General features: G+C 33.9%; 1 protein-coding gene across 4 annotated transcripts in view; it reads right to left on the minus strand.

Moving 5' to 3' along the window:
• LOC105477414 (EPH receptor A3) overlaps positions 1-21,849 on the minus strand; it is a 357,860-nt gene that overhangs the window by 149,246 nt on the left and 186,765 nt on the right. The gene's annotated exons all lie outside the window — the stretch shown is intronic.

Consider the following 21,849-nt stretch of genomic DNA (forward strand, 5'->3'; position numbering starts at 1 on the left):
TGGCATCTGCTCCACATCAATAGGAATAGTCCCGTTTTCTTTCTTCCTGCTAACTGATAAACCTAGTGAGTTTATCATTAAACAATAAAAGAAATGGCAAATCAAGAGAAAAATCTAATTGTTGAGACGTTTTGAACTATTTTAATCTGATTTTCTATAACCATCATTTGATATTATGTTGCAACATTTTTCCTTTAATTATGGCCCAAAATTTCTATTTGTCTAATTTAACATTTGGTTAAGTAGATTTTAAAAGGGAGGGCAGCCTTGAGTTTCAGTAGAATGGGCATGATATGGTAAGTTGGATCTCAGGGAGCATCAGAGTTTGGACACTTTCTAAGTGATCTTAGAAAAGTTATTCAGCCTCTCTGAACTTATTTTCATATATTTATATTGAGTACAAAGTGGTTGTGAACACTGAAACGACCATTCATAAAGTGTCTGACATAAAGGAGGTACTTACCAAAAGAAAGATTTTGTCATTATACAACAGTTATATTTCACAACTGATACTTCCATGCAAATCTTAACAGTGCCAATTTTCAATGGCATTGTTTTAACATAAGGTAACTCTCAAGTATTTTAGAAATCTAAGAATTTCATTTTCCATAAGAAAGCATTAGGTACCACCAAAGAGAAAACTGCAGCATATTTAAAACAGAACTTTTCCTCCTGCTTTCAAAATCTACAACAGTAAAAGAGAAGTGCTTTGTGATTAATCTCCTTTTTAGGACATAGGAAAAAGGTATACACACACACACACACACACACACACACACACACACACACACACAGTGTATACTCTGAGAGACAGAGACCTCTGTATTGTACCACATGTTGTCAAAATGCGTTAGTGAAATACCATATCTGATAAAAACTAATGTGCAGTGATGCCCCACTGATTGGAATGTCATTGATGCTGTGGCCTGTTGTTTTTGACACCACAGAAGAGGATCAAAGCATCTTTCATGGCGATAAAGCTGGCAATATGGATGGGAAATAGTGCCAGAGAGACTGATTAAGTGTTAACATTCCCACCTGGTGCCATGAAAATAGCACATAACATTTATAATTCAGGGTGATTTTCTCCTCCTGTGCCTACTTTCGTGCCAGCTATAGTATCTGAAACAGCACTGATGAACACTTTCTTTTTTATATTCTGTCCCAGGCAAGTTATGGGTTACGGCAACTTATTTTTTGTGTTATTTTTTCAAGGAGTGCCTTTTACATTTATATTACGTATTTAAAAAGGCATTTCAAGTGAACCTTTTTATGATTCATCCATTCTCCCTGGCTGTATATGTGGGTCGCCACTCTCAGGCTGTCCCTTGATTGATAAGTACCTCAGGGAACAGATTTTTCTTATAATACATTAGAGATGATTCAGGGGATCCAGGTCCTAACTTTCCATTCTCAAGGAATAATGTCAGCTAAATTTGATATTCTGAAATAAGAATAAATCCTTTTTCTGAAACCATGCATCATCTATCACAATTAGACTTACTGGCATCTATAATTTTAGCATTGTCGCTTTTTCTCCATGAAACTAACTGCAAGGTAAATCCAGCATGAGGCCTGAATAAAAAGAACCCTTTCAGAACTGCTAAAGCTGAGATGGTTAAGTGGACAAGATTGCTTTTTTTTTTTTTTTTTATTAAAAAGGAAATTTCTCTTCACAGGTTTCAATCATCCTAAATCAAAAGGGATGGTGATATTCATTTAGCTTTAGGGAAGATTCTCCTAAAAATGATTAAATGTCATTTTTAAACCAAATAAATGCTAACACATTTGTATGAATTGCTATCATCCACAGGACAAAAAAAAAAAAAGCTTTCATTAATCCCTGAAGGTGCACTGAAGTGTTCATCTTTCCTGAGTTCTGAACTGTAGCACTTATACCAAATGTCTCATCACATACTGTAGTTGATTCAGAAACACACCATGCTTCTTAATTGCCATTCTATTCAACTTAATCTCTGTAGGCATACACTGTCATTATAAGATATTATGTTTTAACAAATGGAATAAGTATTTTGCACACAGACATTCACACACATTGTATACATACAAACCATATATATATATAATATATGACACATATGTCATATATACAGTCATGTACCACATAACAATGTTTCAGTCAATGATGGACAGCGTGCATGACAGCAGACCCGTAATATTATAATGCCATATTTTTACTATACCTTTTCAATGTTTAGATAAGTTTAGATATACAATACCAGTGTGTTATTATTTCCTTAACAATATTCGGTGCCATAACATGCTGTACAGATTTGTAACCTAGGAGCAAAAGGCTACACCACAGAGCCAAAGTATGTGGTAAGCTATACTATCTAGGTTTGTGTAAGTACATTCTATGATATTTGCACAATGACAAAATCACCTAAGGATGCATTTCTTAGAATGTACTCCCGTTGTTAAGTAATGCATAACTGCATATACATTTTTTTTCAAATAATTTCCATCAGGGAATAATTTGCTGAGTGTACCTAAATGATGTCATGATGTAACAGGTATTTCTATTGCTAACTTGTAAGATTTTAGCCAGGCTTTATGGTCCATTTGAAATCACTATGTTTAGATTTTGTAGGCTGCCATCTAGGTGCCAGATAGCTGAATGCATCTTATGTTACTGATGAGGTCATCATGAAGCAGCATGCTGAGAACAGCAGGACTGTCACCAGGCTCTGGAAATGAGGCAGTCATGTAAGTGTGTCTTCATTTGTATTCTTTCATAATTTATTTGCATGAGCTTTCACTCTTCATAATCAGTGTGCTTTGGATCTTTGATTAATACAGTATAGATTGCTTTGTATCACAGTAGCATTGATTCCCACACTATTAAAGATCTTTGTTAGAAAAAAAAATCTTATTTGCCCCATGTGATCCTCATAATTTATAGAAAAAAGTTAGTTACTTAACTCTAATGTCACTATGAGGAGAAACAAAACCTAAAATACTAATTAGAAACTACTTTAGAAAATAGAAAAGTAGCTTTTATATAGGCACAAACATTAATTTCACCCTGTGCTGATTATTTTATGGTGAAGAAGGTAACTAAACTTGACAAAATTTGAAATTTGACTATATGATTTGAGGTAGTGAAATTGACCTTTCAAAACATATTTGACTTCTGTGAAAAATTCCATGATAGCACCTCAAATATAATCAAATGGACAAGGACATGTTGAGATGCCTAGTAAAATGAAAAGCATTATAAAATGTTAATTCTTGGTGTATGTGTGTGTACATACAGTATCAAATTAATATTAAAATTAACTTACTTCTAAGTTATTCCCACTAAAAAATCAAATTTTAAATTCTTAACAGTTTATAAAAAATATATACCTGCCATGACATGAGAATATTTCTTTTTATATTACTGATGATAGTTTTAAACAACAGTATGTAGTACTTAGAAGCTGGAATTACAGATGTAACAGGGGAAGTGATAATTTTTGCTTTTATTCACTTTTTGTTACCATTGACTAACAGATCTCTTTTCAAATTGTATAAAAGTCACATGCCAACTTTAAAGTAAACATAAGACTGTATATTTGGCTTTGTAAAATATATGATATAATGCATGGAACCCACAGGGGACATAGACTTATGAAAATTTCCTATATTTTACCAGAAGTAATTTAGTGTCAACTTGAAGTATATTGTAATAAGTTACAGATAAACATTGAAATCACTAGAGAACCTATGAACAGATAGCAAAAAGATCAATGGAGGATTGAAAATTACATATTTACTAATCATTGTGTTAAACTAAGAGTGTAATAAAAACAAAAGATTAAAGGAAAAACAGAAGAACAAAACATTATTCAGAGAAGCAGAAAACAAACAGCAAATGGCAAACCTAAAGCCAAATGCACTGTTTAAATTAAATGTAAGGGAATGAAACTTTTCAAACATACAGCAGAATTTGTCAGATTGAATTAAAAAACCAAGATCCAATTATATGCTATCTATAAGAAATGCACTTTAAATTTAGAAACAAAAATAATTTGCAAGTGAAAAGATTAAAGAAGATTACTATGCATATTGTAAAATAAAAGAATTGGCACAGCTCTATTATTACACAAAATGGATTCAAGGAAAATAATAGTATCTGGGTATATACCCAAACGAATACAAATCATATTATTACAAAGATATGTGCACATGTACGTTCACTGCAACACAATTCACAATAGCAAAGACCTGGAATCAACCTAAATGCCCATTAATTACAGATTGGATAAAGAAGATGTGGTACATATACACCAGGGAATATTATGCAGCCATAAAAAGGAACAAGATTATGTCCTTTGCAGGGACCTGGAGGGAACTGGAAGCCATCATCCTCAGCAAACTAACACAGGAACAGAAAATCAAACACCGCATATTCTCACTTGTAAGTGGGAGCTGAATGATGAGAAGATATGGACACATAGTGAGGAAAAACACACACTGGGGCCTTCTGGAGTGTGGTAGGTGGGAGGAGGGAGAGCATCAGGAAAAATAACTAATGGATATTAGGCTTAATACCTGGGTGATGAAATAATCTATTCAACAAACTCTTATGATAGAAGTTTACCTATGTAACAAATCTGCACATGTATCCCTGAACTTAAAATAAAAATTAAAAAAAGAAACTATAAAGGGCATAATGAAAAGATCAATATAACAAGAAGAAATAATACTTATAAATGTATCTAAATCTAAAAAGAGCAAAAAACTGAGGCAAAATGCACACAATTTAAAGAAGAAAGGTAAGATCAGAAAGGAATAATTAAAACTGTCTTTATTCCATAAACCATGACTGTGTATGTAGAAAATCCTAGTGAATCTACCAAAAAAAAAAAAAAAAAAAAAAGAATTGCATAACTGCAAATGAACTCTCACATTTTAAGCTTTCTCTAAAAAAACATCTTCCCCAACTTCAGAGTTTTCTTGAAATTTGTGGAATTAATAAATAAAAATAAAAGACAAACATTATTATAATCCTTAAGTCACTAAATCCTTCAGAAATACTGTTTACATTACATTTTGATTCTATTATTATCAGAGGTTATAAATATATGCGACCAAAAGTCCTGAAAGAAGTGAAACCAGGAAATACATAGGGAGTGATGTGCTGACCATAGAAAATCGAGGTGCGAAGACTTTGATAAACTATATAGGTTCCATACTTCTATGTCTTTTAATTGTTACTTAATTTTCTTTAAGGATTTTGTTTTTGTTTTCTGTGCCCCTCTTTTCTCACCCTTTCAACATAATCATGCCTACTTGTATCATCCTCAAAGCCACTCTTCAATACTCTTGGCCATTTCACATTGGACAACAAATCCCAGGATATTATTCAGACACTAAATGGAAAATATTCCAAGTTATATTGCCAGCTCCAAAGTGTTGAAAATACAAGTGCCTGTGCCAAGGAAACATACGCTGAGGTTAAAGAGTCCCTTGGAAGTATTAATGATATAGACACTTAATAAACAATTCCAGAGCTGGCATTTGCTGAAGAAAGACAATCCATATTCACTAAGCCAGAATAATAAACATGAATTTTAAGAGACAGTTGATGGCTTGGACCATGATCTCCTAAATCCATTGGGTCCTTTGGCTAACACTGAAGAGAATGTTAAACTTGATCACATCTGAAAATTCTGAACATGTCTTGACTCAATTATGATTATAATTTGTTTCTTTCCAAGCTAAGTAAATGATACATATGGAAATACAATGCAGAATTTCAAAATCCTCCTCTATTACTCAAATCACAACACCGTCTTTTGTCCTACTTTAGGCACCAAAGTTTGCATGGTTTCACTTAGAATGTTGGTTGAAATAGTAAATGTCAAAAGCAAGAACAAAGAAATTGTAATATTCACCAAAAAGTCAATTTCTTCAAAATGTCAGCACTCTTTTGTCAAGGTTCATAGTTAGGAGAACAAAGGGAAATGTGTTGATGTTAAATGCTTCATTTTGTATTTCTTTTGTTTGTAATCCATAATCTGAAATGCATTTTATTTATTTTTATAACATAGGGAGGGGCATCATATATGTACACACTTTTTGTCCTTAAAATAATTTCTTAAATAATGACTGCAACCATTTGTAAAATGCTTACTGTTTGCCAGGTATCGCTTTAGCATTTTATTTAATCTTCATTACAGACCTTTGTAGCAGTACCACTATGAACTCTATTATATACATAAGAAAACCAAATAGCAGAAAGGTGAAGTAACTAGCTAGGAAATGGCAGAGTCAGGATAAGAACCTAGGCATTTTGGCTTCAAAGACTGTGCAACAAATCATGATGCTTAAAAAAAACACACACAGGCTAAGACATCTTCAGAAGACTAAGATTTGCTTTTTTGCTATTGCTGATACTTCATATATTTGTCATAAAACATCAGAAGTCCAATTAAATTACCTAGCTCTTATATTTAAACAGATGACAAATCACAAGGTGATGAAATATCAGGAAATTCACTTTGTTTATTGACTTCTAGGAGTTTACTTCTAATTAATATCTATTATGAATATCTATATAGATATCTATGTAGAATATTAAATTGGATGGTATATATAATATCTCTATTCTGTTAGACTTAGTTAACAGACTGTGTCCCTGTTTTTTGGAGAGGTGAATAAGTAAGGTATTTGGAGGATGTAAGACCCAGGCTATGAAAAAATTTTAAAAACAAAATACACAATAAGAAAGGAAGGTATTAACATAATTTAAGTTAGACTTAATCTCCTCAAAGTGCTTTTTGATTAACCTACTTGTCATTGAGAAGATATACCCCAAAAATTCTTATCAATACTAGCTTAAACAAAATTAATGAATTTTCCAAAGCAGTCTGACATTATTCTGTGCATTTATAAGGATAATTGTGATAAGGTCTTCAATTTCCATTTTTCCTTTAAAGCTATTATATTGTATCTTTTTCCTATCCCTTACAATTAGTACTCACATAGACTATTATGCTTTTTACTCACTTGCCTTTTACTTTTACATGTCTACTTTATATATAAAGAACCCTGGCTTGAACTGCTCAAAGGGCTGTACAGGTACCAGCTCATTAAAAACTCTGCTGAAAGAAGTCAGTGAACATTTCAGCAATTGTACTGCTTTCTACAGAGAACAGAGAGCTTAAAAGCATGTGAAGCTCACCCTGTGAGGTTTCCATCAGAGATCTGACTTGGTATAAGAATCTTAATTCTGAGGTGATGCATTTAGTTTGCTTCCAAGTTTTAATTCACAAGATTTGTAACTTGTAGTCATAAAAACCACAGGATATGAGAATGGCATTATGAAACAGAATGTTTGTGGGGGGAGGGGGGTGGCATTTTATTGTAAAAAGAGAAGAAAGAAGGAATGGGCCCAAAGATCTCTTAAGGTCTTCTCTAAACTTGTATTCAATCATTTACTAAAAACATGTTTTTCTTGAATGTTTAGAAATTGACATATTATCATTGACCTAGGAAACATAGGTTTGGCACTGAAACCAAAAATATTTCTCTTTGAAGGCTATCAAATAAACGAACTAAAATAATAATAACAACAGTAAAGTAGATTAATCTAGCTATGCTTAGTGCTCTGGTGCCCCAGTATGGGATAGGCCAGTAAAAGCACGGTTAGATGTGAGCGTGTGTGCGTGTGTGTGTACATGGCAGGGAGTTGAAAGTGCGAGGCAGTAATAACAGAACATCTCATGATTTTGAGAGGCTAAAACTAAGGATTATTACTTCCCACTCCCATACTCTCTCTACTTCTCCCATGTTAGACACCATAAAAGGTGATGTCTCTCACATTTGTTAGTTTCTTTTCCAGAGGTTTCTAAATAGGCTCAAGATACAATTTTCCTAAACAAAGCAAACAAAACAATATTCTCTCTTATTCCCCTTCTCCACATCAAAATGCTGATGTAACAATTAAGATTTCCTCTTGAAAACATTTATGGAAAGAGTATCCTATTCTTTCTCTTTCTACTTTCTTATACCCATTCATTCTCTAACTCCTACCAATTCAATGAAACCATTTGGATACTGTCAAAAATAATCTCCCAGTTGCTAACTCCAAAGGCTCTTTTTCTTCAGTCTACTTGATCTGCTATGCAACATTTGATACTTCTACTACTTTCTTCATCTTAAAAGCTTTCCTAATCCTGACTTCTAAGACACCACTCTCTCATTTTGCTGTCCACCTTCTAGAACACTTCTCAGAATCTTCCTCTGTTTGCCTTCCAGATGCTGTAGTTAGGAAGAAGTGATCAATCATAATGGAAAGGTAGTCTAAGAAAACACTGAATATCTTCCTGAATCCATTGCATTTGTCATCTAATCCATTTTATATATGCATTCAGTATGAATCTTCTTAGTTAATTCAATGTTATGTACAAAAGATTACTGAGTTTCATTAAAATTGTTATTCCCAGATCCCTTTACACAAACCTTTCCACAATTTCAAAATCTCAACACCCCGCTTATACTGACTATAACCAACTATAATCCAGCTGAGGATTTATAACGTTTGCTGAGTTGAATGTCATTTCTCTGCTCAAAATATGTAGTTGCAAATTATTGGAAAACTAAAAAATAAATAAATAAAAATAAAATAACATTCCCTTGGCTGTAGTCTATAAATAATATGTCCCCTTTTTAGTTGTTTCTACTTAACTAGTGCAGGCAGAATTCTTAACATAACCATCACTTCAACATAATCAGCTGCTTCCTATGCCAGGGTTCCTGATGTTCTTGCACGCCTGCCTCTCCCACCCACCCACACACTATTATAGCCAGCTTCCCTTTTTAATTTCTTGTTATGTTTTCATCTCTGATGGTCCCAGTTGACACTGCTATCCCATCTCAAACTATTTTGCTCTTAACTTTGTATTATTTTACATGTATTAATGTAATGTCATATAATCAAACTGTTGGTTATCATGCAACTTAGCTTTATTTATACACAGTTTTGTTATGTACTGCTTTTCATGTGTAGAATTTTTTTTTCTTTTACTTTTCTACAGTTAGTTCTTTGAAAAGGGAGAGTTAATACCATTTTATCCTTCTTTTAAATATTTCACACAACTTATCACAAAGCCAAGTATATAATGCACACTCAACAATTACTTACTGGTTGCTTACTGGCAAAGAACATTAAAAAATCACCAAGATCTCATTAGATGATTCAGGCAATCACTATGAGTTTAATGATTACACTCTAAAGAGTCAATTTTCAATAGCAATAATTTCTAGATGCTATCGTAAATCACAACTATCAGCTACATTTTACTCCACTTATATGGTTAAATTTACCATATTAAACTAAACTTTGGAAGTACATGGAAAAAAGGTAAACAATCCAAAAGAGATGCTCTAGGCCTGGAGCAGTGACTCATGTCTGTAATCCAAGCACTTTGGGAGGCCCAGGTGAGCAGATTGTTCGAGCCCAGAAGTTCAAGACCAATCTGGGCAACATGAACAGATCCTGTCTCTATTAAAAAATAAAACAAAAAAAAACAAAAATTAGCCAGGTATACTGGTGCATGCCTGCGGTCCCAGCTACTTGGGAGGTGGAGGTGGGAGCCTAGGACATTGAGGCTGCAGTGAGCTGTGATTGCACCACTGCACTTCAGCCTGAGTGGCAGAGAACTTGTCTCAAATTATAAAATGAAAGAGAGATGTTCCTAATCCAACAAACATTAGCACTGGTACTGTTTTGGTAACCATATATGTACCATTTAGACAATATTTGTATGTGGTTAGCCTCCTGACTTTCTTCACGCTCTTAACCAGTCTAATAATGCTACCAGCTGAATAATTAAGCCTTTAAATTTTGTATTTCTTCAGACTTTGTCTTTTTTTGTTAACTTATTTCATGGATTTTGATTTATTTAGTCCTTATTAGGTTTAGCAACTCAATCCTTTGAGCCAAGACTCTGTGCATTTGAAAATCTTAAGGCTTCCCCAAAACTGGTTATGGATGCTGGCTACAAAGAAGTTTATGTTTCCTTCTTAAAAACATTCAAGACACTTTTAGGCTTTCTTGGTTTCCATGGTTATGTTAGATTTTTTTTTAACATTTTTATTTTAGAGAACAAGCTTTGAAAACCGGTACAATGGTCAATGCCCATGAGGAACAGGAATTTATCAAACTTCCTGAAGCCCAGCAAAAGGTAATAACTTATATCATTATACATATATTAATCTATGTTTTAATGTCAAATTACTGTTCTTTTAAATTTGATAATTTTAAGTCTGATTTTTGAAACGTGAGAATAACAGAGAACTATGTTAATGTGTGTTTTCAATTCTGAGACATTTTTCTTTTTCCCTAACCAAAGAAACCGTGAAAGGTGCTTCATCTACAAAGGATTATATCCAATTCAAAGGACCAACTTCATAGTTGGCAAGTATCCACTTCACAAGTATTGGAAGACAGAATTCTACTCTCTGCTTTCAGGCTAGCCAAGCCACAGCATGGTTCTGACCAAACAGATCCAAATCCACAGGGCTTTTCTGAGTATTATTCACAATTTGCTATGAACGGATGGCTAGACTGAGCTTAGGTAAGCCAGCCTGGAGAAGCCAGAAAGTCTGGTAATGTATCAGAGCTGAGATTTATATCATTAATTTTACTGCCACTGTACAGCCCATTCCTTTGTTTCTAGAAGGTCAGGCCACATTCAACTATAACTTGTTATTCAAAATTTTATTTAAATACTTTCAGAGAAAGTTTGTTAAGATGGTTACAATAGAAAATTAAATTTTCTGAAAGCCACTGCTAACATGAATTCTACTGTAGGCACAGAATATTCATAGCGTCATCTAACATTGTCTACTTTGGTCTTTCATGATGATTTCAATAGTTATCTTGTCTTGAGGTGACTTAAATTTCCTGGTCTAAGATGAAATAAAAATGGGCATAGTAATTAAGAACATGGGCTTCAAGCCAGACACTTCAGTTAGAATTCTGGTGTTACTATTTACAAGCTATATACCTTTTCAAAAATTACCTAATCTCTCTGTGCCTCAGGTTTATCTTTTGTGTAATGGATTGAAATATTAACTCCCTAATACTACAGTAGTAGAAACTAAACATTATTAAATTTAAGGTACTGAGAACAGTGCCTGGAATGTAGTAAGCAATCAGAAAGCACTGGCAATGATAATGACAGTAATGATGATGATGAGAAGTTTATAACTACATCTGGGAAGGCTTACCTCTTGACTCCATTTATGATCATTGCACATAATATGTCCTTCTCTACTTACTTCTCCTAGGAAATAGAACTTTCCATAAAAATTACTTCTGTATGACATTTAAGCTGGTGTTGTGTCGTTGGCATGTTAGAAAAATAAGGAAAACAAGGAAGTTGATTAACACAAAGTTTTATTCTCTGTATTATAAGATAGGGCCAAGTAGTCTGGTTGAATGCACATAGTCGGGAGACTGGAGTCAAACACAGGAAAGCAATAATGTGAAAGTGGAAGCAGCCAAGGGGTTAATAGGGTCATTGCTAAAATTGGTGGCACACACTAGTTCAGAAGACATATTATAGGTTTTTTTCCCCTAACAATCAAGAAACCCATATATAGAATGACTGAATTTTAGAGGTAAAGGAGATATTAAAGAATAACTTTCGGAGGTATGACATATTCATATTACAGGATAAGAATATAGTAACACTAAGCAACTTTAATTTAAGATTTTCTAAATATCAATCCAATGTAACTTCTTCTACCTGACAGGTGGATGCAAAAAAGGTGCCTGTATTTGTAAACTTTAAATGTGCAAGTCTTCACAGAATAAAACTAGAGTGAAAGCTTGTCAATTCTGTATTTTGCTAACAGATGGCATGATTTGCCATTCAAAATAATATTTTTCTTCGCTGTTACATTTTTCATTAAATGATAATATTTGTATTTGCTATGATAAATAACTCCTCATGTTGAAAAGTATAAAACTATAAGATTGAAATATGTATTCAGAATAGGAAGATGATTGTAATAGAAAGAGATTAAACAAACAAGAAAAACTTACGAGAATATGGAAAGTATTGCAAGTATCTATGGGAGAATCCTTTAACAATAGGAACAATTCCGAATGCAAGAGACATTAATGGATCATATAAAAATTGGTATACCATCACACTCTTAAATAATCAGAAATAACACTGAAAAATAATCCATGAAATGAACAATCTTTTAATTACATGGCTAAAGAAGGCCAACATCAAAATAAAATGCTTATTAACCTAATGACAGCTCTGGAAATATTTTCATTTATAAATTCCTTAAACATTTATTGAATGGCAATTGTGGTCCACGATCTTTTCAAGGTGCTTAGGATTCATCAGTAAGTAGAAGAAAGAACCTTGCCCTTTTGGAATTTATGTGGTAGTATGCAGTGAGCAGAGAACAGAAAAACGGAGAGAGGAAAGGAAATAGACAAGCTCTCACAAACATAATAAATATGCATAATATGTTGTTTATATGATACCATAATAATATGAAAAATCAAAAATACACTGGGAAGCTAAAGAAGGGAGTATGTGAATGGAATATTTTGAATAAAAGTTAGCTCATCACTGATCTGACCGAACATTTAAGGGAGCTGAGGATATTAGTCATGCAGATACCTGGAAAAGACTGTTCCTGCCCTAGTGAACAGCCAGGGCAAATCCCAAAGATAAGGATATATTAGAGGGACATCAAGCGGTCTAGTGTGCCTGGAGTGGTAGGACGGATGGGATGAGTAATGAGTCTCAAAAGTCAAATTGTATATGGCAGTCAAAGTCCTGTAAGGATTTTGGCTTTAATTCTGAATAAATGGGAAAACCATTGGAGGGTACTGGAGAGAAACAACAACTGACTAATTTTAACAAATAATATCACCATACCTGCACTGGGAATAAATGGTAGAGGGTAAGAATGGCTCAAATTGAGGCTGAAATACAGTTCATACTGGACTAGAAAAAAAGTGGGGAGTTTGTTGCTGAAATGCTGTCTGGTGAAAGTGCTGGTGATAAAAGTTGGAGCGAAAGCCACAGTTGGTTCCAAAGATTCAGGGACCTTTATTTCCACACCAAGTGAGTAGCGAAGCGTGGGGCTGGGGATACAACAGAGAATGAGAGTTCTCTTAGTTACAGTTTTCAACAGTTTGCCAGTGTAGAAGAAAATGGTCTAAAGATGTTCAATAGTTTGAAAATCAGCAAGGAAAAGAAAAGTCAGTCTGGTTCAAAACCCGCACAGAATGAGCTCATACTATTATTTGGCAGAAGTACATGAAGGGATAGCCAGTTTAAACTCCCCTTAGTCACTTTGGACATAAAAACACAGAGGTGCACAAAGAGTCATCTGAACTATTTGTATGTATGGAGGAAGTTATCTGTACTAAAGTCACTTGCTTTCTTTCTAGTGTGGGAATTCCATTTCTTCATGCCATAAAAAATAGTTGCTTTATTTTTAAAAATTCTAAATATGTTGTGGAGACTAATAAAAGCAGAATGATATTTCTTTCAAATGCTCCTGGATAATTGATATAGAAAAAAATATCAATTTTTTAATGTGGACTAAATTGCCTCTTTCATATTTTTGTAAAAGAAATTGATCTTTTTAGACCCATGTATAGGAATAATAAAACTATACGTGACAACTTACTCTAATTTAATAATCTAACCCTTCCTTTTCTCTTCTCCCCTCATTTTATATCCTCCTTCCTCCTTTCTTTTGTCCTCTCTCTCCTTCTTTTTTTTCTTTGCCTTTTTATAGATATCAGGTTTTGCATCTTAAGATCTCCTTTTTGAATTAAAGAGAAAATATGTAAAGAATATTTATATTTATAACTGGTGCTGGGATAGAAGCTTTTGAAGAAGATAGTGAATGATAGAAAATAATAATTATGGAAATTGCAAATAGAAAAAAGTAATAAGGAGTATGTAGAGCAAATACCATCAATAAAAATTATTTTAAAAACCGAGAAATATAGCTTAAACTAAAGTTGGACGCAGTGGCCCAAGTCTGTAATCCCAGCACATTGGGAGGCCAAGGTGGGTGGACTGCTTGAGCCTAGGTGTTCGAGACCAACATGGGCAACATGGTGAAACCCTTTCTCTACAAAAAAATAGAAAAAATGAGCCGGGAGTGGCGGCAGACACCAGTAATCCCAGGTACCTGGGAAGCTGAGGTAGGAGGATCACTTGAGCCTAGGGTGTCAAGGTTGCTGTGAGCCCTGATAATGCCACTGTACTCCAGCCTGGGCAACAGAGTGAGACTCTGTCTCAAAAAAAAAAAAAAAAAAAAAAAGTTAATATGTTACTATGCATAATCCTGTAATATAATAAATGCATATTGCCACTGGACCATATAATACTGATATTTTATAATTCTAATGTTATTCAGAACATGATATATAAAATAACAATTGTAAAAAGCTAAACTTTAGAAGAGTATTAGCAAGCAAGGATTCTATGGATTCTAAATTCAGAAAATATAGACATTTTGAAGATTTTTAAAAAATATCTTAAAACGTGGAGAGAAGGGTTTTAGAAAAAATAAGCAGTCATGACATACAAGTGAAATTAATACCATATGGTATTCTTCATTCACATACAATATCTTTCACCACTTTGCCCCTGACTGTAATTCTGTAATCATTTCCACCTCCTCAGTTCCTTACTCTCAGCTTCTACTGACTTAGGATCGAGTCAAACTCCTCAAATGGATAGAAAATAAAAGAATTTTCTACCTCCCACAGAGCAAGTTGAATGTTAGAACACCTTTTGGTCTTTTATATCAACTAGAATAAAAGCATAAAGACAGACTGTTATAAAACACATAAAAAAGGTTATCAATGAAAGGAAAGGAAGTGTAAGTAGGGAAAACCATGTCACCGTATAAATAGATCTTAGTTACTACTAAAAATGTAAAATTATGATACAATATGAATATAATTGCCTTTAGAATATGAAGTAAGTAGGTTGCTATTTCAATGACAGATGACATTTTTTGAATTTCATAGATTTAAATATAAAATTATTAAGATGACACTATGCCACCTCCTAACATAAAAATCTGTTATATATTAAAATAATTATTTTATGTATTTATTTATGAAATAAATTGTCCACATAGGAGAAGACAAGATCCTTTCTGTGGTCCGAAGAATTTATAACTTTTCTAAGGCAGTGAGGTGGCCACATTTTATTTTATTTTTCCTTCTTTACTTGAGTACACCCAAAATTTAAAAGGTTAATATTCAAAAAATAGCCATATCACATTTGTTTCAGTTTCCTATGTCCCTGCAATTTTTTTCCTAAGCATCATCCACTGACTTTTACAGAGTTTATCAACACCCTTATCATAATATTCTGGACTATCATTTAATGGTATATTCTATTCTATTGAGCTTCCTAGAGAATAAAAATTTAGAATACATTTCCATTCATGAAATGTTGTGAAAGAGATCATGATTTCAACTCCAAATAAGTATCTTCTGATACTGTATGCTTAACTCTCAATTTACACTACTTTCCAGTCACCTAACATTTTATATTTAAGATTTAGATAACTAAAATTATTCTGTGAATATCGTTGCTGAAATCATAATAGACATCCATCAAAATGAGCAGTGAAAATACTTAAATATGTAAATTGAGGGGTCATGTGATCCAGTTCAATTAATATGAAATCCAATTTTATTACTGAAAGAGACATTTATTAACCTCCTGTGTCTAGTAATGTACTAGTCTCTGTTTAGTTTCAGAGTGAGCTCACAAAATGCCCTCTCTTTTAGGAGTAGAAATATATTTTATTATTAAAAAGTGACATTATCAGCTTTCTCTCTCAAAAATTTTCTCATTATATATAAACCCAAATTATTGTGGCAGCTTTAAAGTGAAACATTGAGAACGCTGTACATTCATCCTACAATGTTGCTACACTCCAAATATTTTTGAAAATTCTTTTAGGCATTGCCATGACAGACATTTTATAAGCCACATGAGAAAACTTCCCCCGGTGCTTAAAATCCATGACTCATTTATTTTTAACCCTAAATGGTATTTCTTATTTGGTCATTTCTTTTAGCCACCAGGTTTGACTCTAGATCATGGTTAAGCGCTATGAAAAGCGAAATTCACCTCAAGCAAAAATCAGAATTTGTTGCTATTGCATTTAATTTAGAGGGGTCGGGGGGACAAAAGTGCTGAAGACATTTGTGGAACTTTCATGGAAATATCAGCTACCCTGCTTTATAACCGTATCTCACAAATGAGGTAACTCAGAAATGAAGGCGAGGAAAGAGATACTCAGAGATCTCCAGAGAACAGGTATGGCTGTATGGTAAGGAGACACAGGCTGTGCATTTTATCTGAGAAGTTTCCCTTTTAAAAAATTGGTCTCACCACACAGGATATCCTTTATTAAAATAAATGGCAGGCACTATAGCGACTCAGTATATCTTAGAATACAGAGCCGTATGACATTGTGGTTAAGAACTTGAACTTTGAAATCAGACAGTGAAGACTGAAATCTGGCTCCAAAGCTTATTACCTGCGTAACATTGGGCAGGTTTCAGACAATAAAGATAATTGTTTAAAGTAATAAATGAGATAATCTAAATAAAAATGTTTAGCATGGCGTCTGTAACATAGCATGTACTAAGTAATTCAGTCCTCCCATTTTCTCTCTGTTTATTAGTTTGTGTGTGTGTTTGTGTGTTCATTTGTATGTATGTGTTGTGAATGTCTGTGTGTTGTATGTCTGTGTGTGTAACATTGTCAATATATCAAACTTTACATATATAAGCTTGAAACATATGCTTTACATATTAATATATAACTTTACATATAAATTTGATATTTTGACAATTCTAAATAGGCTGTAAGAGTATTTTATAGTGAAACTAACTATAAATCTTTTATTACAGAGAACAAATATAATTGGAGTAATACTATCTTCCTGATTAAAAAAATAATAATCCATTGTATAAAGAAAATGTATTATGGGATTTGAGACTTTAATAGTTCCTTGTCAATTAGATTTACTGAGTAGGTAAATAATAAAGAAAGTTAAGTAATCACAATTATCAAAGACATAAATCTACTGTGAATCAAGTCCTGGTAAGTACTGGCATTAATATTTTTAAATTCTTTTTTGTTGTTGCTTATTTGGCTTAGTGGCAAAAGCATGATAAATAAAATAAAATAATATTCTTATGCCCAAATGAAAAATTAACATAATCGATACTTAAATATGTAGTCACATTGCAATACTATCTTAGATTGTTGATAGGCAGTACTATGAGAGTAGTCATTACTTATGGCTATCAACATTTTTCCTTAAGACTGGATATCACACAAATCAGTTATATTTTCCTATTTCATATACAATGTTAGTCAAACTCCTGCCCAATATATTTTCTTTAAAACTATGCCTTTTTAAAACTATACCATTTTAGTAATTATCTGTAACAAGAGACTGGATTCTGAAGTTGGATATATTGAGATTCAAATCCTGCCCCCATCACTTCCTATCATCTTAGGTAAAATACTTATTTTCTGACTTTTAAATTACAGAAAGACAATCACATAAGCTGATAATAATGCTGTAGTTACTAAATGAAGTATTCCATGTAAAGACTTAATAGTGCTGGTACTCATTGCACACAATTTTGTTTTTTAATTTTTTATATATTAAGATGCTGCCATTATTTTTTCCTGGGTTCCTTTATTTTAGTTTTATAGGCTATGGATGTTACATTTTTCTGTTGATAGTTTCATTATGCTCTTTCTATTAAAATTTCATTCATCTTAAAAGTTTCCCCTATTCTTATTCCCACATATAATTAGTCACCAACAACTGCCAATTTATATTATGTAACGATGCTCTGTCTTTTTTTTTCATCCCTGTTACAATGATTTAATCCACCTTGGTTAAGTATAACAGTTTTCTTTCTAGTCTGTCTAGTATTTCTTTCCTTGTCACTTCCTCCTGATTATTCTTGTTCAAAGTGGCATTCACCATCTTATTACAAATGAATGCCAAAAATTGTAATGGTTTTCTACTGCCTTTATATAAAAAGACAAACTTAAAGTTTCTAAAATCTGACATTTACATACTTCTTCAAACATTTAATCTTTTTTTTTTTTTTGCCCTCTGACATAAAATAATGTCTTCATTAATCATTTTGTACAACACATCTTTATATAATGGTGTTTACCTGCATAAAAAGACTTTATGAAAATATTCCATACCAGCTATAGAGAGTTTACCTATACTATCATCTTCATGATGATAACAGAGACCCCATGAAGGGGTCTCTAAACATATAATTATCAATAAATTCTTCTTATTTTGAGTTCTTTTCTTTGCCATCTTTAACTTGACAGTTAATCATATATTACTTTAACCAGTTTTATAATATTTAATTTACATATGCCATGTATTTACTCCATGTTAAAATAATTTTAAGCACACTTAACTATTTTATAGGATTTTATGTCTTTCTTGGCATCTCCAATGTATACTTTTTAAAACACAACAAATATATTTAATAGAATTAATACATAACGAAACTTAATCCTTGAATCCTGGCCAGGAAAAAGTAACAGAGACTGAATTTACCATCTCATATGAAACAACCAAAACAAAAAATAAGAAACAAATGAAATTTTAAAATCCATCTAAAACAACAGTTTTCAAGTCACTGGATATCAGGCAACAAAGAACAGAGATCCTTAACAAAGGGAAATGGTGACCCTATAGTGCAATATTTTACTGCTGTAAGAATTTCTAGGCTGAAACAGTAGGCCAGAAAACCAAAGTAGAGCTCAGAAAATTCTTGGATTTTAGGAGATGGAGATGAAAGTCTAGGGAGACCAAGATGACTAGAGTTTTTTTTGCAGAGAACACCAGAGAGAAGACAGCTACGCAGAGACAGAGAAAGGCTGTTTGCAAAAGTTCCTCCTTCAGTTTTTAGCAGACCATGTGTGACCAAACCTCCTGAGGCCAGGGAAAGAACTATCCAAATGTATTAGAGGCATGGGATTTGGTGCTCTCACATGACAGAGAAAAATGCTTGCTCCCACCAGCCAAATTGGAAAACCTCAAGATTCATGCAGCATTAGGTAGAGTACAGACATATCTCGATGTTTTTGTTTGTTTTGTTTTTTGAGAGGAAGTCTCGCTCTGTTGCCCAGGCTGGAGTACAGCGGCATGATCTCATCTCACTGCAACCTCCACCTCCCAGGTTCAAGTGATTCTCTTGCTTCAGCCTCCTGAGTAGCTGCGATTACAGGCATGCACCACTATGCCCGTCTGATTTCTGTATTTTTAGTAGAGACGAGGTTTTGCCATGTTGGCCAGGCTGGTCTCAAACTCCTGACCTCAAGTGATCTGCCCACTTTAGCCTCCCGAAGTGTTGGGATTACAGGCATGAGCCACTGCACCCGGCCGACATACCTCATTTTATTGTGCTTAGCTTATTGTATAGATATTGAGTTTTTTGCAAACCAAAGGTTTGTGGCAACCCTGCATCAAATAAGCCTATCTGCACCATTTTTTTCCAACAGCATATGCTCACTACTTTTTTCTGTGTCACATTTTGGTAATACTCACAATATTATAAATGATTTCATTACTATTATACCTTTTATGGTGATCTATGATCCGTGATCTTTGATGTTCCTTATTGTAATTGTTTTGGGATAGCATGAACCATGCCTATAAAATGTGGCAACCTTAATTGATAAATATTGTGTGTGTTCTGACTGCTCCATTCACTAGCAGTATTCCCATCTCTCTGCCTCTCCTCTGGGCTCCCTATCCCCTGAGATACAATATTGAAATTAACCCAATTCATAACCCTGCAATGGCCTGTAAGTGTTCAAGTGAAAGAAAGTATTGCATGCCTCTCACTTTAAATCAAAAGCTAGAATGATTAAGCTCAATGAGGAAGAGTGGCAAAAGCCCACAGAAGCTAAAAGAAAGGTCTCTTATGACAAACACCCAAGTTGTGAATGAAAAGGAGTTCTTGAAGGAACTTAAAAGTACTAATCTATTGAACAAACTAATGACAGAAAAATAAAACAGCCTTATTGCTGATATGAAAGAAGTTGTAGTGGTCTGCAGAGAAGATCAAACCATTCACAACACTCTTTTTAGCCAAAGCCCAATCCTGAGCAGTGTCCTAACATTCTTCAATTCTATGAAAGTTGGAGAAGTGAGAAAACTGCTGAAGAAATGTTGGAAGCTAGCAGAGGTTGGTTCATGACACTTAAAGAAAGAAGCTATCTGCATAATATAAAACTGCAAGGTGAAGCAGCAGGTACTGAGAGAAGAACTGAAGTAATTTATCCAGGAGATCCAGCTAAGATAATTGATAAAGATGGCTGCATGTGACAAGAAATTTTCAACATAGACAAAATAGTCTTATATTGGAAGAAGATATCATCTGAGACTTTCATAGCTAGAGAGAAGAAGTCAATGCCTAGCTTTGAAGTTTCAAAGGGCAGGCTGACTGCCTTATTAGAAGCAAATGCAGCAGCTGGTGACTTTAAGCTGAAACCAACACACATTTGCCATTCTGAAAATCCAGGGGCCCTTAATAATTTTGCTAAATTTACTCTGCCTGTGCTCTACAAATGTAACAACAAAGCCTGGATGACAGCACATCTGTTTACAGCATGGGTTACTTAATATTTCAAGCCCAGTATTGAGACCTATTGCTCAAAAAAAATTTCTTTCAGAATATTACTTCTCATTGACAATGCACCTAGTCACCCAAGAACTCTAAGGAGGATGTACATAGAAAGATTTTCCAGGCCTGTTAACACAACATCCATTCTGAAGCCCATGAATCAAGGAGTAATTTTGACTTTCAAGTCTTATTGTCTAAGAAATATATGTTGTAAGGCTATAGCTGCTATAAATGGTGATTCTTCTGATGAATCTGGGGAAAGAAAAGTGAAAGCCTTCTGGAAAAAAAATCACCATTCTAGATTCCATTAAAAACATTTGTGATTCAGGAGAGGAGGTCAAAATATCATCAGTAACAAGTTTGGAAGAAGTTCATTCCAATCCTTATGGATGATATAGAGGGATTTAAGACTTCAGAGGAAGAATAACTGCATATGTTGTGGAAATGGCAAGAGAACTAGCATTTGAAGAGGAGCATGAATGTGTATCTGAAGTGCTATAATCTTATGATAAAACTTCAGCAGACGAGGAATTGCCTCTTATGGATGAGCAAAGAACATTCTTCCTTGAGATGGAATGTACTCCTGGTAAACATGCTATGAACGTTGTTGAAATGACAACAAAGGGGCTGGGCATGGTGGGTCATGCCTGTAATCCCAGCATTTTGGGAGGCCGAGGCAGGCAGATCACCTGAGGTTGGGACTTCAAGACCAGCCTGGCCAACATGGTGAAACTTGTCTGTACTAACAATACAAAAATTAGTGGGTGTGGTGGTGTACACCTACAATCCCAGCTACTTGAGAGGCTGAGGCATGAGAGTCTCTTGAATCTGGTGGCAGAGGTTGCGGTGAGCTGAGATTGCACCACAACACTCCAGCCTGGGTAACAGAGAGAGAGACAGAGCCTGTCTCAAAATATAGGAAAAAAGGAAATGACAACAAAGGATGTAGAATATTACATAAACTTAGTTGATAAACCAGAAGCAGGGTTTGAGAGAATTGACCACAATTTTGAAAGAAGTTCTATGGTAGAGAAAATGTTGTTAAATGGCATTGCATGCTACAGAGGAATCTTTCATGAAAGATGTGGTGAACCTTATTGTCTTTTAAGAAATTACCACAGTCACTC

Source organism: Macaca nemestrina, chromosome 2 (genome assembly GCF_043159975.1).
Source record: "Macaca nemestrina isolate mMacNem1 chromosome 2, mMacNem.hap1, whole genome shotgun sequence".
Lineage (NCBI taxonomy): Eukaryota > Metazoa > Chordata > Mammalia > Primates > Cercopithecidae > Macaca > Macaca nemestrina.